Below are 25,844 nucleotides of genomic sequence, written 5' to 3'. Positions count from 1 at the left end.
GGAAAGTTGTTGAAAGGAATGAAAGAATGGATGAGATATAATGCAAGGGTGAAGATAGAAGACGTGGAAATGAAATCCTACTTTGCAAAATAGATCAAATGCTAACTTAAATATATTAACCCCTAAAGCTTATGCAAGAAATAGAAGTCTGTGTTTTTGGGGCTGCATAAGGGTCCCTTCCTCAAATCATGATTCCAAAGGGAGGAAATGAGGAAAAGACACCCACTGAAAACCTTGTGTTACTCCTTTTACCCCTGCTAACTTGCTACTACAGTAAGGCACAAATGGAAGCAAACTAATAAACAACCAATCCAATCTACACTACTTGCAACGAAAACACATCTAAAAGAAATTTAACAATGAAGCTATGATACTAATCTAAACATACATATACAAAAAAGAGGAGCCTTGGCTACAAGGTTTGGGCCCTAACCCAAGATATTAAGCCCTCTAAGTCAACTCAGTGCTGGCTCAAAACAAAACTCATTCTTATTACCAAAACAAAAAATTACATCAATAAAACTTTCACAAGTCTGGAGCTCGAAAATAGCTTAGAGTTTTACAAAAAAAATTTGAATCCTAATGAGGCTCTAGGCCTCTCTACTTATACAACTAAATTACCCAACGAATTCCTTAAAATTAGGGAGGCTCATCTCCCGAAATCGAGATAAACTAGCTCTTTGTCTCTCACTTGCTCGACTGCCTTCTAATCCTCATGGCTTGGATGCTTGCACTCTGAGCTGGTGTGATGGATGGAGGAATATTTGAATGGGGGAGAAGTAAATGAGGAGGATTTACCTCCTACAATCCCTTTCCCTTGTCCCATTCAATTTTTAACCTTAGTATTTGCCAAAATTCCTTGATTTTATCCTTCAATCCTGCATTCAATGCATATTAGTCCACTAGGCATAATATCCAATTCTAACTCTTCTCATAAGCAAAATATAATAAAAAACATGTAATAAGTTGTGAGAAAAGTTGGTTTGACTAAGCTAAGAGGTGAATTGAGGCCCATATACTTACCCAGTGATGAGTCTCATCATCACCCCCCTACTGACGTGTTGCTCATCCTCTAAGCAAGTCAATCAATATCCATATCATTCATAACTCTAGTGGCCTCCCTGACATCCCATGCCTCTGCTGTGGTTTCCTCTTCTTGTTCATAGAAGCCTACTTTCCTTTCTACCTCCTCCCACTGCCTCTTTTCTTCTTCTTCCTTCCTTCCTTCTAGCATTCCTAAGAGTAGTGGTGGCTCTAAGTTTCAGGTCAATCCAGTTGACTTTTAGCCTTTGCATAGATTGCTTGTACATGGGTGCCCTGTTTAGTGCTTCTCTCAATCTTTGAGGAGAGTGGTACTCTCTTATCTTTAAGATATATGGCAATGTGTTCCATCTTCTAAGACAAGCATGTATGCTATCATCCCCTAACATCTTGAACATGTCCTAAAAATGTGAAATTGCTTGCTCTTCGGTAAAAATATATCTAGGTGCAAGCTAGGGATCATTTGCAATCAAATTATTGGTACTGATGAGGACCATGGGATATAACTATTCAACTCTGATCATAAGAGGTTTAGTTTACTCCTTTTCCAATATATTCTTCATCTATGCAGCCCTTGATTCCTCATGGTTCATTCAGGATGCCAAAGCCATCAACTGTAAATCTCCTAACTTGGCATTAGGGTCCCATACATTCATGTCTATTAAGGCCATGTTGTGCAAATAAAACTCAAACATCTTGGCCCTATCTTCTAGTGTGCTATGATCATAAAGATCAATGAATTTCCTATAGTCTTGAAATGGCATGGCGCCTCTCTGTGCTAGGGTCTTGATTTGGAACCATAGCCACTATTCCTTAAGGTATAGGGCATAATATTTAGTTGGCATCCTACACTGGATTGCTTCCAAAGAGAGACTGGCCATACATGCCAATTGATTCTCTCTTTCTTGCAACTATCCTCTCAACCATGCATTTTCTGTTTCTAGTTGATTTTTCATTATGGCCTCTCTGTCTCTCAAGCTACTTATCTCTCTGCCCATCTCCTTGAGCTTCTCCTACAGGTACCCAATGTCTTCCACCCCCTTGGATTTGGTGATCTACCTCCATCGGTGAGTTCTGGCTCTCTCCTTCTCAAGCTCGAAGAACAGTGGAATAAAATTTTTTTGAGGTACGACCCTACCTCCTTCAATAAACCTGTAGTAGGAGTCAAGGTTAGGTTGGGGGATAGGTTCTTTTGAATCTGTGTCCTCTTCTTTAGTTCCTTGTTGTTGGCCTACCTCCTTTTCCAATTTTTGTGTCTCCTGTAGGTTCAACAAATTATCTTGTAGGACTACTTTTGCTTCCTGTAGATTCTGTTGTGTATCCTGTAGGATTGCTTTTCCCTTGGAGGAGGTTGATCTAAACATAGGTCTTCTCACATAGGTGATAGGAGACTTAGGGGAAGGAATTTTCTCCTTTTTTTTAGGTGAGTCTTCAATCACAATGGAAATTTTGGTTGGTGTTTGGGGTTTCCCCTGCCTTATTCTTGTGCTTTTCCTTGTCCTGAAATATAAGGGGGTATGTCTATTTCTTTTTCCTTTTTTCTTGATGGGGGTGCTAAGAGCAGTGAGAGTAGCTACTGCCTCTCTCTCAGTGGGTTCTGGAGACACCCTAGGCGACTCCTCCCTGTCTTCTACCCCCTCTTTCGCATTTATTTCTTCACCTATGTCTTTCCTTTCTTCTTCCTCTTGTAGACCCTCATCATCTTTATCAGTTCCATCCTTAACATCCTCTTTTGTTTCTTCATAATCCTCCTTCTCTTTCTCCTCTTCTTCTTCATCTTCCTCATTTTCTTCTATTTAATCTTCTTATTCATCCATCTCATCTTCATCTCCTTTTCTTTCTTCTTCTTGCTGCTCTACTTCATCTTCCTCTACTTCAATCTCTTCTTATTCCTCTTCACTAACAGTAGGACTAACATCATATGTGAGAGCTTTGATGTCTTCCTCTGCCTGCATGTCTCTGAAAACTGACCATTGTATAGGAATTCTGAGGTTTTGGAGGGAATCTTCTATAAGAATTCTAATTAACCCATGGTGAGCTAACTGTTGGGAATTTCCTTCTTGCACTTTGATGCTTGAGCCTATCAGTGATTGCAACAGGAAGTATGGTATTTTGAGCCTATGGTGAGGGGGTGTTTCTACTCCAAATCTCAATTTTTCAAGAAGCCTAAAATGATAGCCATAGACCACACTATACCTACCCTCACATGAAATGTATTTGATCACTTGGTAGATTACCTCATTCTAGGGATATGGTAGACCTTCTCTCCTTACTCAATTTTTGTCCTCAATGGGTTCTTCACGTTCCATAAATAATTTCCTTTTGGCAACCTGGTTATCTCCTTTGTCTTCCTTCCTACATGGTACTCCTAGGGGAAGTGTGGAAACTTTGTTGATGAGTTCAGGGGTGAGTTCTATGGAGAGGCCTCTTACCACAATAGTGGCATGGACTCTGGTGTGTGGAATGAGGGAGAGAGAAAAATCTCGGGCCACCTCATCAACATACCCCCTTAATTTTTCGAAAAACCCCATTCAATTATGCCTTGTGAAGATTTCTAGTACCTGAGAGTGTTGTTGGATTCTCACAGTGTTAGTGGGCTCCCTCTTATTACACCCTCCCATAATCTTGGCTGGTGAGGTTTTGAGGAGATGAGATGGTCGATACAATTTTCAAATGCAGAAGTAAAAAACTGAGATCACTATGTGGACAATTCTCTTTTATAGTTGCCAAATTCACTCAAACTAGAGGATTTTTTTTGTTCAATTTAATGGGAAAGATGAATGTAATTACAGAGCCTACCTCTTCATAATGTTTGATGTGGTAAACCCTCGAGTTTTCCCCTCTGAAACTCATCTCGGCCTATCCTGTAGACTGTCTCTGTGTATTCTTTAGGAATCCTGTGTGCAATCCTGTAGGATTTCCTGTAGGAATTCCCGTGCAGAAAAATGATGGTGTCTTCCTTGCTGTAGGTTGCCTGGGTATGAGAGAAATTTGTGAGAGTGAGCCTCGTGGAAGTGGATGCATGAATGCATGGGGACGACGATTATTTCCTCTTATGGTCATTTGGGGTGAGGTGGTGTGCTGGTAGTCGAGGTACGATTTCCATTTTTGGACCGTTGGTCCCCACTACCACCTCATCATTCCCCACTTCATGCTTCCGTAGCCTTAACTGCTTCTGTCCTTCACTTTTCTATTTTTGAGTTGACTACTGCCATGTGTGAGAGGACAAATTGTTTTGTCTTTGTTGCCTAATTGAAGGTGGCCAAGTTAACGGCCCTTTCGCTTATAAACCAACTTAATTGTAACCTGTACATATTTTGACTACATTATGCACATGAGAGAGTGAGCGGGATACTTATCTGTGGTGCTTAATACCTTGCTGCAGTGGTTGAAGACTGGAGGTGCTTGTTGTGTGTATTAGCTGCATGCTAGTCTTCTTCCCTTTTTTGTTGTTCTCCGATGATTTTTTTGTGGTGCAGGTATTTGGTGTTGAAGATGATGGTGTTTTTGCTGCTTTGGAGTCCCTTCTGCTCTTGGATCATCATGTTGGAAGCTTGTTGTTCTTATGATTTTTATTTTGTGGGATAGGTTGATACAAGATTTCCTACAAGATGTCCTGTAGCTGCTTCTCCCTTAGAACTCTTAATCATACCTTCTGCTGGGAGTTTGAGGATGGTGACATGGATGGAGAGGGAGAATAGGAGTGTGGAGGATGAAGAATACTCAAGTGATGCTCCCTATTTCTCTTTGTTTCCTTATTTTTCGAAGAGTGTGAATTTTTTTGGAACTGATATATTTTTTTGAGGGTGAATGCAAGGATTCTGAAGGTGGACATAGGTATGGTCATGGAATGATGATGTAGGGGTGCTATTTTATTGACATAGTAGGTCATTTTTTCTTTAGGGTCACTTCTTGTAGGATTTCTAGGTCACTGTGATTCCTACAAGATCATCCTATAGGTTTTTAGGGGATCCTGTAGGTTTACCGGGAATCCTGTAGAAAACACAGTCCCCTTGTAAACTGAAGGAAAGGAGTGGAAAAAATGAGAGAAATGGTAGAGTGATGAATGAAAATGAGTGGAAAAATAAAATGTGAGTGAAATAGGTCTCTTGGTGATCCTCCTTTTCTCTCTGATCATCCTTCTTGCTGACCTGCAAAATAGAAATTTTCATGATTTTTCTCTTTTTTTTTGAAAACAACTAGGCTGCCTCTGAGAGGTTTTCATCCTAGCTATTTGCCCTGGGCGCCTCAAGAGAGGTTTTCACCCAGGGATCTTTTTATTCTCATCTCTCTCTCTCTCTCTCTCTCTCTCTCTCTCTCTCTCTCTCTCTCTCTCTTTTGTTTTTGTTTTTTTTATATTGACACCATTGGGTCGCCCCAAGAGGTTTTCAACTCAATAGTTGGACTCAGGCACCTCATGGAGGTTTTCACCTGAGTCCTTATTCATTTTATTTTTTCTCTCAGTGATTTTTGATGAGGTAGGAGCTGAAACTTGCTACATTACCATCACTGTTTTATTGATATCATCAATGAATTCTTGTTTTGACAATGGTCTCTTGTAAATTTTCAGTCGGTGTCCATTAAACCAGCTCAAGAAAAGATAGAAAAGAAAGATCAACGCCTTAGAATTCAGCCTCTTCGAGGGGGCAACCTCCTTTACATTACATAAATGAACAATTCTTGGATGATACAAATGAAAATACCTCCTTTCTATATATAGGAGTCTAAGTGGTCCCAATACAATCAAAGCATACATAACAATAATATTTTAGGCACAACAATAACAATAGTGGGCTTCTATGTGGCACAATAGTAACAATATGGGCACTACATGGGTACAACAATATAAATAAGGGGTATAACTACAATAGTAATGGGGTAATCACTAGTATTATAGGGACCCAACATGCCCCTCTCCTTCAAAAAAGTGTTGTCCTCAACGCTTGAGTAGTTCTGGATACTTCTGCATAAAATTCTCATCCTCCCATGTGGAATCTTCAGCGGATAAGTTCTTCCACTTGATAAGATACTCTGAAATTGATCGATTTCGTAGCTGTCGAGTTCTTGTTTCTATAACTGCTTCCGGTTCCAATATAATTTTTCCTTCTTCGTCAAGTTCTGGCAATATTGTTTGAACTGGGAGCTTGTCGCCTATAACCTTCTTTAAGCATGAAACATGGAAAACTGGGTGCAATCGAGAAGCTGCAGGAAGCTCCAATTTGTATGCCATAGTACCAATCTTTTGCAACACCTTGTACGGACCATAATACTTTGGTGATAATTTATTATCCTTCTTAGCTTGCTTGAGGGACATTTGCTTATATGGTTGTAGCCGTAGGAATACCCAATCACCTACATCAAAACTTCTTTCACTGCGATGTTGATCTGCCTGTTGTTTCATTCTATTCTGTGCCAACACGAGGTTATCCTTTAAGAGTTGGAGGACTTGTTGTTGATGTTCGATGTGATGTTCCACTGCCTGAACCTTAGAATTTTCTCTTAAATATGATGTGATGGATGGTGGTTGATACCCATAAAGTGCCATAAATGGGGTCATTTTTGTTGCTGTATGAAAGGAAGTGTTATACCACCATTCAGCCAGAGGCAACCATTTGACCCATTGTGTCTGTTTATCAGATACAAAGCAACGAAGATATCCTTCCAAACATTTGTTTACTATCTCAGTTTGCCCATCAGATTGAGGATGATAAGATGAGCTATGAGCTAACTGAGTACCAAGACAAGAAAATAATTCTGTCCAAAAATTTCCAGTGAAAATGGGATCTCTGTCACTTACAATAATCTTTGGGTTTCCATGTAGCTTTTGAATTGTTTCCATAAATGCAGTAGAAACTGTACTGGCTTTAAATGGATGTGATAATGCACAAAAGTGTGCATACTTGGTAAGTCTGTCAACTACCACCATGATGACACTCTTTCCCTCAGACTTGGGTAAACCTGTGATAAAATCCATTGAAACCTCCTCCCAACGTTGGCTTGGAATGGATAAAGGTTGTAATAGACCCGGTGTCTTAATTGTTTCAACTTTATTTTGTTGGCAAACCAAACATTCTGCCACAAACTTTTGAATATCTGATTTAAGGCCATCCCAAAAAAATTCCTTCTTAACCCTGTGGTAAGTTTTTAAAAATCCTGAGTGCCCTCCTAAGGGAGAAGTGTGCAATTCCATAAGAATCTTTTGTTTTAGCTGGGAATTCTTACAGAGGTATAAGCGATCTTTGTACCATAACGAATCATTTTTCCAGCTAAATGTATCAGACGTACTGGAATCTTGTTGTAGCTTTCGAATAAGTGCCCACACTTCTTCGTCATTCTTCCATTCCTCCCTTGCTTCATTTATCCAATCTGGTTGGATAATAGAAATGGCACAACAATGCTTCCACATCCTCATCCTTTCTTGAGAGTGCATCTGCCACAACATTTTGCTTCCCTTTTTTGTAGATGATTTCAAAGTCATAACCCAACATCTTTGTGACCCACTTTTGTTGCTCTTCAGAGGATAATCTTTGTTCTAAAAAGTATTTAAGGCTATCATGATCCGTTTTTACCTTGAAGTGTCTTCCCATTAGGTAGGGTCGCCATTTCTTAAGTGCATGGAGTATTGCCAACATTTCCTTCTCATAAATAGCTTTTCTTAAAAACTTTCCCTTGATTGGACGACTTTCAAAAGCAATGGGTCTTTCATCTTGCATTAGAACAGCACCAATTCCATTTCCTGAAGCATCACATTCCACAATAAAGGTTTTTGTGAAGTCCGGTGTAGCTAAGACCGGTGCTTGGCACATTGCCTCTTTAAGATGTTCAAAGGCCTTTGTTGCTTCCGGAGTCCATGAAAATGCATCTTTCTTCAATAATGTTGTTAGAGGTGCTGCTATTCTCCCATAATTCTTAACAAACTTGCGATAATACCCTGTCAACCCAAGAAATCCTCGCAGATGCTTTATGGATGTGGGGATTTTCCATTCCTTAATGGCTTTAATTTTGCTAGGGTCTACCTTAACTCCTTCATGAGATACAATATGACCCAAATATTCCACCTCCTGGACTCCAAAGAAACATTTGGATCTTTTTGCATATAATTGTTTCTCCTCCAATAGTTGTAGCACCCTGTCAACATGTTCAACATGATCCTTCCAAGACTTGCTGTAGATTAGTATATCATCAAAAAATACTAACACAAATTTTCTAAGGAATGGTTTGAAAATTGAATTCATCAAACCTTGAAATGTTGAAGGTGCATTGGTAAGGCCAAAAGGCATGACCAAAAATTCATAATGACCCTCATGAGTTCTAAATGCCGTTTTCGGAATGTCTTCAATCTTCATTCTGATTTGATGATATCCTGAACGAAGATCCAACTTGGTGAAGTAAATTGATCCATGCAATTCATCCAGTAATTCATCAATGACAGGAATGGGGAACTTATCTTTAATAGTGAGCTTGTTGAGCTCCCTATAATCCGGACACATGCGCCATGATCCATCCTTCTTGTGCACCAATACTACTGGAGCAGAGAAAGAACTTTGACTCGGTTGAATTATACCAGCCTCTAGCATTTCTGCAACCATACGTTCAATTTCACTTTTTTGGACATAGGGATATCTGTACGGCCTGATGTTTGGAGGAACACTTCCTGGAATCAGATGAATAGCATGATCATGATCACGCATAGGTGGGAGACCTTTGGGAGTCTCAAATACCTTGGAATGATTGTCCAGGACTTTTTGGAGATCTGGAGAAATAGATGATTCCAATGTGGAAACATCTAGCGAACATAATTGTGCAATTACACCTCTTTGCTCCTTTTTTAGAAGCTTTGTCATACCATTAGAGCTGATTATCTTTCCTGGTTTCCCTGCAATACCCCTTAATTCAACTTCCTTTCCTTCCACAGAAAATTTCATGAAAAGTTCTTGAAAATTAAAAGCTATTGTACCCAAGGATTGTAGCCATTGGACTCCTAGTACAACATCAGCACCTCCCATTGGAATGGAAAGCATTGGGCTAGTCAATACATATTCTCCCATGGATAGCTTGATATTATGGCACTTTCCAGAGCAATTTATTGTTCCTCCATTTGCAATCATCACTTGACACTCTGGTGCTGGATATAGGAAGCAATTCAATTCTTTTGCTACCCTACAATGAATAAAATTGTGGGTGCTTCCTGAATCAATCAACACTATTACCTTTTTCTTCTTGATTTGTCCTTCTATCTTGATGGTTTGAGGAGTGGTAATTCCCGCCAATGCATTACAAGATATGGTCGGATTTATTTGTTCTTCATCTAGGCTTTGTTCCTGGAATATATCCTCTTCTTTTGACCTTTCTTGCTCCTTTTCTTCTTCCTCTTCACAATCTATGTAGAATAATTTCTTCTCAGCACACTTATGACCTTTTGTGTATTTGCTATCACAATTGTAACAAAGCCCTTTTGCTCTTTTTTCTTCCAATTGTTGTGGTGTCAACCTTGTAGGTTGTGGAAGACTATGGGCAACAACACTTCCATCTTTATAGTTGTGAATGGTATGCTTCCTAGTTGCCATAATTTTGCTTTCCATTTTTCTTGCTAACCTGAATGCCTTCTCTAATGAATCAGGTTCCCAAAGGCACACATCATGTTGGATATTATCCTTTAAAGACCCTATGAACACATCAATCCTATGCTCCTCTGGAATATCTTTTACCCTTATGTTCAATTTTTGGAACTCCTCAATGTGCTCCATTATTGAACCCTTTTGTTTGAGACTTATCAATTGGCTAAAAAAAGTGTTGCTTTTTGTATCCTCATAATGTGCTATCAATTCTTCCGTAAAAATTGCCCAAGTGATAAATTGTTTACGAGAACAAAGCCATTGATACCATACAAACTGATTTGGTTCCAAATATAAAGTTGCCATACGTACCTTTTGTGTGTTTTGCACATTATTGAGATCGAAGAATTGCTCCATCTGTAATATCCATGTGGCGGGATCCTTGCCATCAAACTTCCTCATATCGATTTTTGGAACATGGTGAGTCTTCGATCCAACATTAGCGTCTATGGTATCATGATTAACATTTCTTTTGTTCTCATCATGAGTTTCCTTTACTACCTTTTCACCATTAGTGACACTTTCTTGTAGCAACTTCTTCAATTCTTCCATATCTGTCTTCAAATCTATCTTCAAATCTGCCATGTCTCTCTTCAAATTTGTCTTCAAATCTATCTTCAAATCTGCCATGTCTCTCTTCAAATCTGTCTTTGAATCATCCATCTTAGCTTCCATGCCCTTTATCTTAGATTCCACACCACTTATCTTAGCTTCTGTTAGCTTTTGTGAGCGTGACATTTGTTGCACTTGTTCTTGTAATTTTGATATATCATGTAGCATTTCTTCTTCTTCTTCATGAGTCATGCTAGAGCTTTCAGGTTCCTTACTAGGTGTTTGCATTTTCTTTCCTCGGGGCATCAGTTACCGATAATAATTCTTTACTATGCCCTTTGAATTCCTTTAAACCAAGCTTACACAAAAATTAAAAAAAAAAACTACACACCTTTTTTTCACTTTATAGAAGACTGATATTGAATCTGATGTGTCTCTGTAATTTCGAATCATCCAATTTTGAAATTGCTACCTGGAGTAGCCTTCTATGTCCTCTTTCCAATGCCACAAGTCTGAGCCAAATTGGATTCTCCAAGGAAGAGTTATGTGAAATCTCCCACAGTGACTTGCTTTTAGACTGGTTCAGTAGAGCGAACTTGTACGACGTGCCATGAGTCACTGTTTCAACCTTTGAATCTAAAACACACATACAAGAAACTACAGTCCGTCCTCTTTCTGTACCTTTTTACGAAATTTCAATCCGATCCTCAGAGAGAGAGTTATGACGATTTTCCTCAGGTCACCTGTTTTGAATGTAATTCAGGAGTCTGCAAAAAGGCCAACTTCCTCAGATCATATCTCCGAAAATATCGCGCGAAAATATCTGAAATTCGGACCCAAGGTTCAGCGCCAATGCTTCTCAAATGGGTTTTGTTTGCAACTTCTGAAACGTCACAGAAAAAAAGTTATAGAGAAAATGCCACGATGACCTGTTTGGAGCAGCGAAACCCTAGAATCCAAAGCTCTGATACCAAATGTTATGAAACCAGCTCAAGAAAAGATAGAAAAGAAAGATCAACGCCTTAGAATTCAGCCTCTTCGAGGGGGAAACCTCCTTTACATTACATAAATGAACAATTCTTGGATGATACAAATGAAAATACCTCCTTTCTATATATAGGAGTCTAAGTGGTCCCAATACAATCAAAGCCTACATAACAATAATATTGTAGGGCACAACAATAACAATAGTGGGCTTCTATATGGCACAATAGTAACAATATGGGCACTACATGGGTACATCAATATAAATAAGGGGTATAACTACAATAGTAATGGGGTAATCACTAGTATTATAGGGACCCAACAGAGAATAGGAGTGTGGAGGATGAAGAATACTCAAGTGATGCTCCCTATTTCTCTTTGTTTCCTTATTTTTCGAAGAGTGTGAATTTTTTTGGAACTGATATATTTTTTTGAGGGTGAATGCAAGGATGCTGAAGGTGGACATAGGTATGGTCATGGAATGATGATGTAGGGGTGCTATTTTATTGACATAGTAGGTCATTTTTTCTTTAGGGTCACTTCTTGTAGGATTTCTAGGTCACTGTGATTCCTAGAAGATCATCTTGTAGGTTTTTAGGGGATCCTGTAGGTTTACCGGGAATCCTGTAGAAAACACAGTTCCCTTGTAAACTGAAGGAAAGGAGTGGAAAAAATGAGAGAAATGGTAGAGTGATGAATGAAAATGAGTTGAAAAATAAAATGTGAGTGATATGGGTCTCTTGGTGATCCTCCTTTTCTCTCTGATCATCCTTCTTGCTGACCTGCAAAATAGAAATTTTCATGATTTTTCTCTTTTTTTTTTAAAACAACTATGCTGCCTCTGAGAGGTTTTCATCCTAGCTATTTGCCCTGGGCGCCTCAAGAGAGGTTTTCACCCAGGGATCTTTTTATTCTCATTTCTCTCTCTCTCTCTCTCTCTCTCTCTCTCTCCCTCTCTCTCTATCTCTCTCTCTCTCTCTCTTTTGTTTTTGTTTTTTTTATATTGACACCATTGGGTTGCCCCAAGAGGTTTTCAACTCGATAGTTGGACTCAGGCACCTCATGGAGGTTTTCATCTGAGTCCTTATTCATTTTATTTTTTCTCTCAGTGATTTTTGATGAGGTAGGAGCTGAAACTTGCTACATTACCATCACTGTTTTATTGATATCATCAATGAATTCTTGTTTTGACAATGGTCTCTTGTAAATTTTCAGTCGGTGTCCATTAACAAGTAAAGGAATGGCCTCTTCATCTATGGTTTTGATCTGTATTGAACCATTATCATGGAATCTTTCTACAACATAAGGTCCTAGCCATATTGTCCTTAACTTGACCTTGAAGTCTTTATACATAGAATCATATAACAAAGCCCAATCACCTTATTGAAATTCAATGGACAGCAAGGCCTTTTTTCCATAGAATATCTCATGGGGTGTGAATCCAGTGGTGGTATTATAGGCCCAAGTGGCCTCAACTAGTCTATCTACCCAATCCTTCCTACTACTACTTACCACTTTGGTCAAGATGACCTCCAGTGCTCTATTGGTCACCTCTACTTGTCCATTAACTTGTGGATGATAGGGAGTGGAGGTTCTATGCTTGATCTTGTGCTGGCAGAGCAAGTCTTCAATCATTTTTGAGGTAAACTGGCTGCCTTGGTCTATGACTAGCTCTCTAGGGTACCCAAATTTGTAAAATACATCCCCCTTAGGAACTCAGTGTTGGAAATAATACTGAGAGGGGGGGGGGGGGGGGGTGAATCAGTATTATCAGATCAGATAAAACTTTTCAATTTCATACTCAGAAACATATACGCTACTTCAGTTAAGTGAACCCGCGTGTACACGCCACTGTGTCTAAAGCAACTAGCGTATATCCAGAAATCTTATGATTCAGTTAGCTTATCTTCAGTAAATGCATCAGATCATTATTAACCATATTAACAGTAAACAGGTGCAGTATAACAGAACAGATCATCACACAAAAGCCACACACATGAACACCATGATATAAGGTGGAAACCCAATGTGGGTGAAAACCACCTGCTGCAATTTGTCTCTTTCTTCTTTAATAAGAAACTTCTTTTACAATGTACTGGTGCAGTCCTTTACCAGCACGCAGGCTACAACCTGCAGAGGGCTACAACCCTCTCTCGTTTTCCAACTACTTTTGGAAGGGAGCTACAACCCCCTCAGCTCTTGTACTAGCCGATCCATTTACTAGTACGTAGGTGTTGACCCTACGATCTACCCGGGACCACGTTTCATCAATTTTCAGATTGGATCCAAGAGTACAAACAAACATTACTGCAATACAATCATCAACTTATACTTGCATCATAATTCATTAAACAACCCAATACTGAATCACTGAAACCCTGTCATCAAGAACACAGAACCCAAACCAGAGCCCAGAACTCTGCAACAACCACCAGAATCAACAACAACCTGAAATATCAAATCTTATTATGCATACGCTACTTCACTGTACCAAAACCGCGTGTATATGCGCTTTCACCAAAGGCAACCCGCGTGCAGATCTAGAAATAGTTTCTTATGCCTTCGCTGTCAGATCCGACCCTTGCCAAGCGTCCCGAACAGATAAACAGTAATACCAGATCTTCTCACTTCGTCAGACACACATTGCTTGCCCCTTTGCCTAATGATCTTCTCCTTATATAGCCTTAGGTACTTCACAATACCACGGTCCAAAACCATAGTAACACAATAACATCAACCTCAAAACTAGGGATCGACACGCCTGTCGAGACACCATGGTCCGAAACCATAGGCACAACTTCCAAGGACTAACCACCACGGACCAAAGGTACTTTTTCACATACACGCTCTTTTACTGAAGCCAACCTGCATGTACACGTGACTTGGGCTTAAGGAACCTGCGTGTATGAACTATCTTGGCATGCTGTACTAAGATCTGTCCTATGATTAAGTTGCCATCACCTGTACCAACCTCTGAGCACTTGTACCAACCTCTGAGTGAGTTGCCATCAAGGACAACACTTGAATCATAATGCCAACAATCTCCCCCTTTGGACTTGATGGCAACCACCACACCAAGTCACTCTCCCCCTTTGACATCAAGGGCAAAGGGCGGACCAAGATGTTCTCTTCTTTGGTATACCTCCTGCTGTCCATACTGCTGTCCATACTCCCCCTGAGTACATGCTGAAGTTTCTGATTTGGCTCCCCCTTTGTATATGCCAAGTTGTATCAATCCATCCATGCTCCCCCTGAGCAGATGCAGGTTCTAAGATCAGCAATAACTATTTATCATAAGCCTGCAAAACCATTCCTTAAACAATAAGATGTATCATTTAGTTTCATCATCAACTTCTAACCATAATGCCAACAATGAATTATTTGAAGTATATGCTCCCCTTGAGTGTGAGCCAACCATGACTGAACCATTTCCTGAGTCTGTTCTGCTCCCCCTGAGCCTGAGCCAACCATGACTGATCCTGGGTTTGTTCTGCTGCCCCTTCTTCATATACGCGACTTTGCAGCCTGTAACTCGCGTATATACGTGACTTGTCTTCGTTATATCAGCATATGCAAGATGGAATACTGAATTTCATCACTTTCAGATTCCCCTGTGTCTGTTATGTCCGCTGTCTGAATTATGCCACACCTTTCTGTCTCTGTCTTCTTCAATTCCTGCAACTGTGATGATGTATGGTCCTCTTGTCTTGAATTTTGAAATCTGCTCCTGCATTCCCTTGCTTTATGCCCATAGTTGTTGCATCTATAACACCTTACATTTTTCATGTTCCTTCTATCACAATCAATTGCTTTGTGTCCATATGCATTGCAGGCAAAGCAATATCCTCTGAAATACCTGGGATGCGATGATCTTTCTTGAACCATTCTACTTCTACATCTGGCTGCAACATGTCCAAGATTATGACATACATAACATTCAACATTATTCAGTGGAGGAAATAATCGTCTATCACGTCCATAGTTAGGAGTAAAGGATCTTCCTTGAGGAATTTCTTTCCTTGGTTGTTCCTTCAGATTTCTCATTAGAGTTTCTTGCCTCACCTTGTGAACTAGATTCACCTTCAACATATTCATGAAAACCAAGACCAGTCTTGATAGCAGGAGACCTTTGACTATTAAGAATATCATCCAAGACTTTAGTACTATCTTGAAATCGTAAAAGCTTATCCTTTTCTTCTATTTTACCTTTCAAGATATTTACCTCAACTTGATGTTGTTCTTCCTTTTTCAGATATTGATTCCTTAGGTCTTCTTCAGATTTTCTTCCTTCTTCCATTTGTCGCTTTAGTTTGGTCACTTCATGTTCTTGATCTTCAAGATCTTCTCTGTTCTGTTCTCTTGATTTTTTAAGATCTTCTTTTAGAGAGAGGATCTTTGATTCAAGTCTCTGAATAGTTGTACTCTGATCCTTTACTATATCCTGCAATTGCTCCCTTACCCTGATTTCTGTCTCCAATTGTTCTTTTAATTTGGCAACTTCTTCAGTTTCTGCATTCTTCTCTTCATGTGCCATGAGACTTTTAATATCTTCGCTATTATTGGATGAAGCATTCTTCTTCTTATGTGCCATGAGACTTCTAATATCTTCACTATCATTGAATGAAATTTTAATATGGGTATAATAGCTTCTACCATCTTCTTCAGATATCTTTCCTTTGTTATGAGGACATCTAGCAGCATAGTGACCAACTCTACCACATATAAAACATTTGAAAGGTAGCTTACCTTTGAACCGTCCAGTTCCCCGTTCAAGATTCTTGACAAAATTTACCTCATCTTCTTCCTCTGACACTTCGAATGCGGCCTCTGGTGGTACCTCTTGTCACATTTCAAAAGCAGTTAAGATCCCGTGAAGCTGTGACATGGTGATTTTATGCACATTCTCCTTTTCTTCTATGGCAGATACTTTAGAATCAAATTTAGTAGACAGAGATCTCAAAACCTTTTCAACTAAGACAACTTCCTCAAATTCTTCACCCAGATCCCTCATACAATTCACAATCTCATCCATACACAGGAAATAATTAGCTATGCTTTCATTACTACGCATCTTAAGAGTTTCATACCGGATTCTGAGAGTTTGAAGCTTTGCTCTTTTTACCTGATCATCTCCTTCGTAGCTTGTAACGATTTTGTCCCATATTTCCTTAGCTGATTTGAAATGCATGATCTTCATAAATTCTGATTGAGTCAAACTACTCAATAGGACAGTAACAGCTTTGGCATTGAGCTCATATTGCTTTTTCTCTGCTGGATTTGTAGGAGTTGCTGATGGGAATTTGTATCCTCCTTCTACGATTCCCCAAACTTCTGCTCCAAGTGATTGTAGATATGCAGTGGTTCTTATCTTCCAATGAGTAAAATTGTTCCCGTCAAAGACTGGTGGCCTGATGTGTGCCTCTCTTTCTGGATTAGCCATTCTGATGGATCTTTTCCTTCAAGCGATCAAGCTTCCTCTGAAGGACCTGCTCCGATACCAATTGTTGGAAATAATACTGAGAGGGGGGGGGGGGGTGAATCAGTATTATCAGATCAGATAAAACTTTTCAATTTCATACTCAGAAACATATACGCTACTTCAGTTAAGTGAACCCGCGTGTACACGCCACTGTGTCTAAAGCAACTAGCGTATATCCAGAAATCTTATGATTCAGTTAGCTTATCTTCAGTAAATGCATCAGATCATTATTAACCATATTAACAGTAAACAGGTGCAGTATAACAGAACAGATCATCACACAAAAGCCACACACATGAACACCATGATATAAGGTGGAAACCCAATGTGGGTGAAAACCACCTGCTGCAATTTGTCTCTTTCTTCTTTAATAAGAAACTTCTTTTACAATGTACTGGTGCAGTCCTTTACCAGCACGCAGGCTACAACCTGCAGAGGGCTACAACCCTCTCTCGTTTTCTAACTACTTTTGGAAGGGAGCTACAACCCCCTCAGCTCTTGTACTAGCCGATCCATTTACTAGTACGTAGGTGCTGACCCTACGATCTACCCGGGACCACGTTTCATCAATTTTCAGACTGGATCCAAGAGTACAAACAAACATTACTGCAATACAATCATCAACTTATACTTGCATCATAATTCATTAAACAACCCAATACTGAATCACTGAAACCCTGTCATCAAGAACACAGAACCCAAACCAGAGCCCAGAACTCTGCAACAACCACCAGAATCAACAGCAACTTGAAATATCAAATCTTATTATGCATACGCTACTTCACTGTACCAAAACCGCGTGTATACGCGCTTTCACCAAAGGCAACCCACGTGCAGATCTAGAAATAGTTTCTTATGCCTTCGTTGTCAGATCCGACCCTTGCCAAGCGTCCCGAACAGATAAACAGTAATACCAGATCTTCTCACTTCATCAGACACACATTGCTTGCCCCTTTGCCTAATGATCTTCTCCTTATATAGCCTTAGGTACTTCACAATACCACGGTCCAAAACCATAGTAACACAATACCATCAACCTCAAAACTAGGGATCGACACGCCTGTCGAGACACCATGGTCCGAAACCATAGGCACAACTTCCAAGGACTAACCACCACGGACCAAAGGTACTTTTTCACATACACGCTCTTTTACTGAAGCCAACCTGCGTGTACACGCGACTTGGGCTTAACGAACCTGCGTGTATGAACTATCTTGGCATGCTGTACTAAGATCTGTCCTCTGATTAAGTTTCCATCACCTGTACCAACCTCTGAGCACCTGTACCAACCTCTGAGTGAGTTTCCATCAAGGAAAACACTTGAATCATAATGCCAACACTCAGCTACCTTTTCTTCTGTTGTTGCCTTAATTTCCTTGGTTTCAGCCCACTTAGCTAGAGAGTCAATGCACACAATGATGTACTTCTTTTGTTTGGAAGGAGGGTCAATAAGTCCAATGAATTCCATGCCCACTTGTCAAATGGCTCAAAAGTCTCATGAGGCTGTAGAGGCATTTCATCTCTTGGAGTAGGTCTCCCCATCCTTTGGCACCGATCACATTAACTACTATATCTTTTCACAACTTGATGAAGAGTGGGCCAATAATAGCTTGCTTGTAACACTTTGAATGTTGACCTCTTTGCTGCAAAGTGACCTCCACAAGGCCCATCATGACAGGTCAGAAGGATGTCAAAGACTTCCTCCTCCCTGACACACCTTCTCAAGATTTGATCTAGGCCAAGTTTGAAGAGATTTCCCCCAATCCAAGTGAAGGGGGGCGCTCTTCCTTATTATCTTGCTTTTCTCTTTGGAGGACAAGTTCAGTGGGAACTGTGCAACTAACAAATAGTTTTCTATATCAACAAACCATGGAGAGAGAATTGAAATATAAAATAAGTGCTCATTAGGTAAGTAGTCATCAACCGTTCCTTCTTCACCTGCAGGAAAATTTAATTTGGACAAAAAGTCTACAACTACATTTTCCTTACCAGGCTTATCAACAATAGTTAGATCAAACTACTGTAATAAAAGTAACCATCTTATAATTCGATCATTCACATCTAGTTTATTCATTAAATATTTGATTACAGCATGGTCAATATGCACAAATGTTTGATAGCCTGTAATATAATGCCTAAATTTGTTCAATGAATGCACAACAGCCAAAAGTTCCTTTTCTGTCACTGTGTAATTTAGTTTAGCCTTTGACAGATTCTTACTGATAAAGTAGATAGCATAAGGCAATTTTTCATTTATCTAACCTAGGGCCGATCCTATGGCTTTGTGTGAGGCATCAGCATGAATATGAAAAGGAAGGGCCCAATTTGGGCCTCGGAGAATCGATGCAATGGTTAACTTGTTATTTAGGGTGTCTAAGGCATCTTGGCAGCTTTTTGACCATATAAACTCAAAGTCCTTGGCCAACAAACCAAATAAAGGAGATTCCAACTTGTTGAAGTCCTTTATGAACCTTCAGTAGTATCCAACTAACCCTAGGAAACTTCTGACATCTCTTTGATTTTGAAGAGGTGGGACCCTTTGGATGATAGCTATTTTGTTTGTGTCCACCTGTAGTCCTTGCTGAGATATTGAATGACCTAGCACGATCCCTGTAGTCATCAAGAATTCACATTTTTCGGGACTGAGAGATAGGTTCATTTCAATGCATTTGTGTAGTACTTTTCCTAGGTTGGACAAAGCCTCTTGAAAATCACAGCCATAAGGTGTAAAATCATCCATATAAATTTCCACCGCATCATGGACTAACTCGGAAAAATACTCAGGACTGCTCTCTAGAAAGTGGCAAGAGCATTGCATAGGCCAAAAGGAAGGACCCTATAGGAAAAGTACCCCAAGGACAAGTGAAGGTGGTTTTATCCTGGTCTTCTGGGCTGATCTGGATTTGGTTGTACCCGCTAAATCCATCTAGGAAAGAGAAAAACTTTTTCCTTGCCAGGCCATCTAGCACTTGGTCAATGAAGGGTAGAGGGAAATGGTCCTTCTTTGTGGCTTTTTTCAACTCCCTGTAATCGACACAAATCCTCCACTTACCATTTTTCTTTGGAACTAACACCAAAGGAGAGACCCACTGTCGGAGATAGGGTAAATGAATCCTACATATAATAGTTTGTGTAGTTCTTCTTTGACTATATCTTTAAGAGATGGATTCATCCTCCTTTGGGGCTGTTGGACTGGCTTTCAATCCTCTTTGACGTATATGTGGTGAGTACACACTGAGGGGTGTACTCCCTTCATTTCTTTGTAACTCCAAGTGAAGGCATCTAGATGTTCCTTTATCATGTTTCATAACTTCTCTTCTTGGAGAGAAGAAAGAGATGGATTAATTTTCAAGGTTCTCTCAAGGTTAAATTCTATGTTTTGACATGGAGGGGGTTGGGATCAGCCAAGCATAGGTCAATTGGATGATTTTTCTGGGTTTCCTTTACTACATCTTCTAAGGGCAATGTATTGGGGGTTGGAATTTGGAGTAGATGTTCAATCAAATCATCTTCATCTTGTTGTCCTCCTCCCATAGTTGTTTCTAAAGTATAAAGTTGGGTGGAATAAACTTCATCTTCTTCCTCCTCCTCCAACCATAAAGGTAAATCATGCTCTAGAGATGGTTGAGCAGGAGGGTGTAGGACTAACTTCTTGGACATATGCCCATTATTGATGGTCATATTCCCATCTATACAGCTAATGTAAGCATCGGAAGTGGCCAACCAGGGTTTCCCAAGGATGAGAGGGTAACCAGTAAGCTTAGCCTGAGGCTGGAGAACTAGGAAATCTGTAGGGTACTCCCAAGAGTCAATGGAGACCATCACATCCTCCACAATCACCTCAGGGATCACTGTGGAGCGGTCTACATGTTGCAGAACTGTTGTGGTCTTCCTCAATGAACCTTGGAGGTTGAGCTTGAGCATGGTGTCCTTGGTCATCACATTAATGGCAACCCCATGACCGATCAAGGTGTGTGGGATAATGGTGCCATTGATGTGCACATCTACTATAGGTCTTCCAGGGTCCAAGTACTTTGGACAAATTACCTGCCCCAACATTAAGTCGGACAACTGTCCAATGAAATTAACAGTAGGGGCATATCTTCTTCGCCTCCCTGGATGCTTGAAGCACTTCTCCTTAATCAACTTATTGTAAATAGGAACATATTTTATTTCTTTGATAAGTGCAATCTTTACACATAGATTTTTCAATTCTCCCAGAAGTTTAGTCTCTTTTGGGGTAGGCTAGAGTGGTTGGGTTAATCTCTAAGGAAAGGGTGGATTCACTTTAAGAATGATTTTCTCTCTTTCTTCCTCAACCTCCCTAGATGGAGGTGGAGGTTGGTTATCTGGGAGAACTCTCCCAGATCTCAGGTTAATCTCCCGGATTTCCACAACATAAGCTGGATATGATGTCTCTCCACTGTATACTTACTGAGCCTGTATGTGCTCGGGTTTGGATTTGGCTAAGCAGGCATCTGGGGTTGCTTGGGTGGAGCAGAGTGTAGTAGATGTGGTTGGGTAGGTGGTGGAGGCAATAAAGCTGGAGCATTGTTGTATTGGGGTCTCCACCCTTGGGGCAATGCATTCCACTGAGGTTGTGGTGGATCATATGGTTGAAATGACTGACTGGCTGGCTGGGAGTGATACTGAAATGCAAAGGACCAAGGAGGAGGTGTAGACCAAGAAGGATGAGTAGGGGGTCCCCAAGAAGGTATGGTTGTGGTTGGGTTGGGGTTGTAATATGCATGAGATGACCCTTGCATGCCCTGCTCGTATGGTCTAGGCCCATGAGGTCTCCTTTGGTTTATGTAGCAGAGCTGCTCAGGGACCCCTTCATCTCCTTGATATACAACTTTGAGTCCGGGCAAATAACGGGACTTGTCTGTGGAGTGGTTTTCTTCACAGACTTGGTAAATTTCAATAGAATTCAATGGAAATTCATTCCTAGGATGCCTCCCGGTGCATCTAGGACAAACAATGGTCAAGGCTCTCTCTGCTTCCTCCTAATTTCTCTTAATATGCATGGTGTCCATTTGCAAGGCAAGGGTTTGCAACATCTCACTTTTTAAATCTTCCAACATGTTTCCAATTTCACCCTTGATGGATGAGTTGGAAGAGGGTGTACTGACCATAGGTTGACTACCCCTACCATTTTTCCTAGCTGCCCTAGAATGGTTTCTAAAGACAGCCTTGATATCCTAATAGGGTAATTGGTAGATATCTCCTCCTTCTAACAAGTGTAGGGTATCCAAAAGATCTTCCCTTACTCCCCTAAGCAGGACAAGCTTTAGTGACTTAGGGTCAGGTGTGCACCTGGCCCTTTTGTAACCAAGCTGGAACCTTTCTTCGTAATCCTTAGGGATTCATCATTGCCTATGGTCATCCTAAAAAGTTCCTTTTTAGTATCCTTTGACCGAAAGTAGTCTCGATACTTGTTGTTAAAGGCTTGTTGCATCTCAGCCCAAGTTGTGATGCTATCCCTAGGTAAACCCATGAACCAACATAATGCTACATCCTTGAGGGTAGATGAAAATAGTTTTAACTTTTGCTCATCATCTGTATAGTCATAGGTTCGGCATATAACAAAAAACTCAAATATGAAAGTGTCAGGGTCTTCTGTGGTCAAGCCATGGAAATGAGGTAGGGCAGAGGGGCTTATATTTTTCATCTTAGTGTCCCCATTGGTTTCCCTGATGGGGAAGGCACCCTCAACTCTCTCTATTCCCTCTGTCATTTCTGTTTTCAGCCGTTGGTTCAGTAGGAATGGGTTCTTCTTCTTCTTCTTCCCCTATAGGTTCTTCAAACATGTCAAGTTGCTCACCTAAGCGTTCCTCTATTTCACAGCCACCGAAGAAGAGGGAAGGTTGGTTGTTTGATGCAGTGGGGGTATTTGGAGAAAATTTCCCTAAGTTATCCCTATTCCTACGAGGCATGAAAGGAAATATTTATGGGTCGGTTTTGTGTTTTATTCAAACTTGGAAAGTAATTTGCAGAATTAAAATTGCTGATTAAATGAAAACTACTGACTGAGTGAAGCACTACTTGTTGAATTGAAATATTTCTTGCAACATGGAAAGGAAAGCAAAAAATGTAGAATGAAAAAGGAAGCAACTAAATTACTTTTGCAGAAATAAACTAATGTGATCCAGACTTAAATAGGAACACAACAAATTACAGAGATAACCATAAACACAGATATGCAGTGGAAATAATACTTCATTTCATTAATGTAAAATACTGAAATATGCTTACAGACAGTAATGGAAATAAACTAGCTAGGGCGATGGTAGCTTATCTCTGAGAAGAGATGTGGTGGCTACATGCCTCTGAACTGTGTTACAATGAGGCTCGAAGGCCTATTTATTGTTGAGAAACAATGGAAAACCCTTAACATTCCAAATTCTAACCCTAGAAGATGAAACACCAAACTGTGGGCCTCGTTTGGGTAAATTGGTACACCAACTTCCCGGGGTCGTAACTTTGGCATACGATTTCTGTTTGACACGTGCAATAGCTCGTTAGAAAGATCTATCCGAGAACTACCACTTTGGGAGGCAAAATCAGTCCATGGACCCATGTTGCCCCATATTTCCCAAAAAACGTCGTTTAGGGCCTCAAAACGGCTCCGGAAGTTCAGGACTCGAAAAACTGCTAAAAATAGTAAGTTTGCTACAATTAAGGAAACTGAAAATGCTGAGAGAAACAATGGTGGGGGTCCAGGTGGACTTGGTAGGTGGCCACCAGTATCCACCTGGATCATTCCTCCCCCCTTAGGAAGCAATGGTCCCCATTGCATTGAGTTCCTCCATGAGATGAGGAAACTTTTGCTGAACTTGTTCCTTGGTGAGCCACTTGCCCTGGTGAAGGAGTTGGCCTGCTTTGACAACTCGATACAGTTGGATATTCTGTTGGCAAGTGTTATTGACCTGTGTGTCCATGATCTGATCAGTTGCAGCTTGTTCCATGCAATCTGGATTTAATTCTGTGGGTGTGAGCCGTTCTGCAATGTCGGATGTGTCTAACAATGGTGGAAAGTATTGCCAAAGGCAGTCCACATTGAACACTGGGTGCAAGACAAGAAATGAAGGAATGTTGTGCTTCAAAGCATTGTTGCCCATAGCCTTGGTACTGGTGTAAGGACCATGTCGGAGTCGCCTGAGTTTCTGATGGGTTCTGGTAAGGCGTTCTCTCTACAGATGTAACAAAACTTTGTCGCCCACCTGAAACTTGTGTGGTACCCCTGTGGGTGAGGAGAAGTTGTCCCTGTGTCTTGTCATGACTGTATCCCTTTGCTATTGCTGCTGCATGGAGGAACCCTTCGTGGGGGTCACAGATGTGATGACAATCTTCCCCTTACTTTGGGAGTGAACCGGACAGATGAATTTCCTGGTCTGGGAGATGAGCTTGCTGCCTTTCTTAGCGGTGTTCAAAGATGTGGCGGTAGGTGGGGCTACCTCCGGTATCCTGTATAATGAATTATTCAAAGAAATAATGACAGCATGAGGCCTTGACTCATACACAACATGTCACCTCCACAAGTATGGTTGGCCTAGTAATACATCACAAACATCCAGAGGTGTAACATCACACAACACCTCGTTTGTCAAGGGCTTGATGCTATAGGGAAGGCGGCACTGCTGGCGAACTTTGAGATCTCGTCCTTCGTGAAGCCACCCAATACTGTATGGCTGTGGGTGTGGTGTAGTCGATAGGCCCAACCGCTTCAAGACTTCTGCTGAAATAAGGTTCTTTTGGCTGCCACTGTCGACAATTAATTGTAGCGACGAACCCTTCACCCACATCTGTGAGTGGAAAAGACGCTCCCCTTCCTCTGGATTTTCGGGCTCATTCTTCTGGATCTTGGCGGTGGCAACAGTGGCACTGTGATCCGCATTAATGATCTGCTTCCCTTTGCCATTCCCCTTGTTGGGTTCTAGCTCAGGGTCGGAACATGCATCTGATTCGGAAGCCTTCAACTTGGCCACCAACGACTGCTTGGTTTGACACTCACTTGTGTTATGAGTGGGACTCTTGTGGAACTCACACCACTTTCCTGTGTCCTTCTTCGGCTTCGTGGTGTTGTTCTTTTCTTGCGGCTTCGACGAGTTGTCTTGGGTCGCCCCGCCTTGGCTTTGTCCTTTGGTCTTTAGATTTGCAGATCCAAAATCTCGCTTCTTTTGTTTGACTTTTTGCTCGATTTTGACAGCATATCGGTATTTTGTGCCGAGCAAGGAGATGTTCAAGAACTCCATCTCTTCCTGGATGTATTTGTGTAGGCAGCCGCAGTATTTGAGTACCAGATGCAGCTCAGAATCTTTGATACCCAACTGTGTGTGAAGGGTATGAAAAATGTTTGTGAACTTTGACACATCTTGGTCCCGTCCCTGCCGCAGTGTGGTCCATTTGATATATTTGTCCTCATAGCTTTTGACAGGGTAGTACTGCTCCTTGATGGCATCCCGAAAGTCATTCCAAGTTGGTGCGACTGAAAATAGTGAGCCTGTACTTTCATCCTTCTGCTCGCAGTAGGTTTCCCACCAGTCCTTAACATGGGGGGCTGCTTTGAGAAGAGCGAAAACAATCTTTTCCCGACTCAAAAATTCATGAACAGAAAAATAACCCTCTAGCAGATTTAACCATTTATCTACGACATCTGCGTCTATCTAACCCTCAAATATGGGGATTTCAAAATTAACTTCTACCTTAAAGGGCGTGGCGTTTCCAGAGTAGCTGCTGGAAGCCGATGCGTCGCTTCTAGGTAGCCGCTGAAGGATTTGCGCAAAGCTATCCATCATCGCGTTCCTTTGCCGCTCGAGGGCTTCTTCGAGTAAGATTTTGATAGGATCTCTTGCCCCCTTGTTTTTCTTCTCATTCGCCATGGGAGGTCATCAAGATTTGCTAGGCTGGTCTTGCAAAGGTTCGACCAGTTCAAGCCCTAACTCATATCCCGATCTCGTTGGGGACATGCAAAGAAAAACAGAGAAAAAGCAGACCGCTCTGATACCACTGATCCAGACTTAAACAGGAACGCAAAAAATTACAGAGATAACCATAAACACAGATATGCAGCGGAAATAATACTTCATTTCATTAATGTAAAACACTGAAATATGCTTACAGACAGTAATGGAAATAAACTAGCTAGGGTGATGGTAGCTTATCTCTGAGAA

This window comes from Pinus tabuliformis, chromosome 2_2 (assembly GCF_031772625.1).
Source record: "Pinus tabuliformis cultivar Carrire ecotype Pingquan chromosome 2_2, CPIR1, whole genome shotgun sequence".
NCBI lineage: Eukaryota > Viridiplantae > Streptophyta > Pinopsida > Pinales > Pinaceae > Pinus > Pinus tabuliformis.
The sequence above is the reverse complement of the archived record's forward strand: the minus strand, read 5'-3'. Positions refer to the sequence as shown.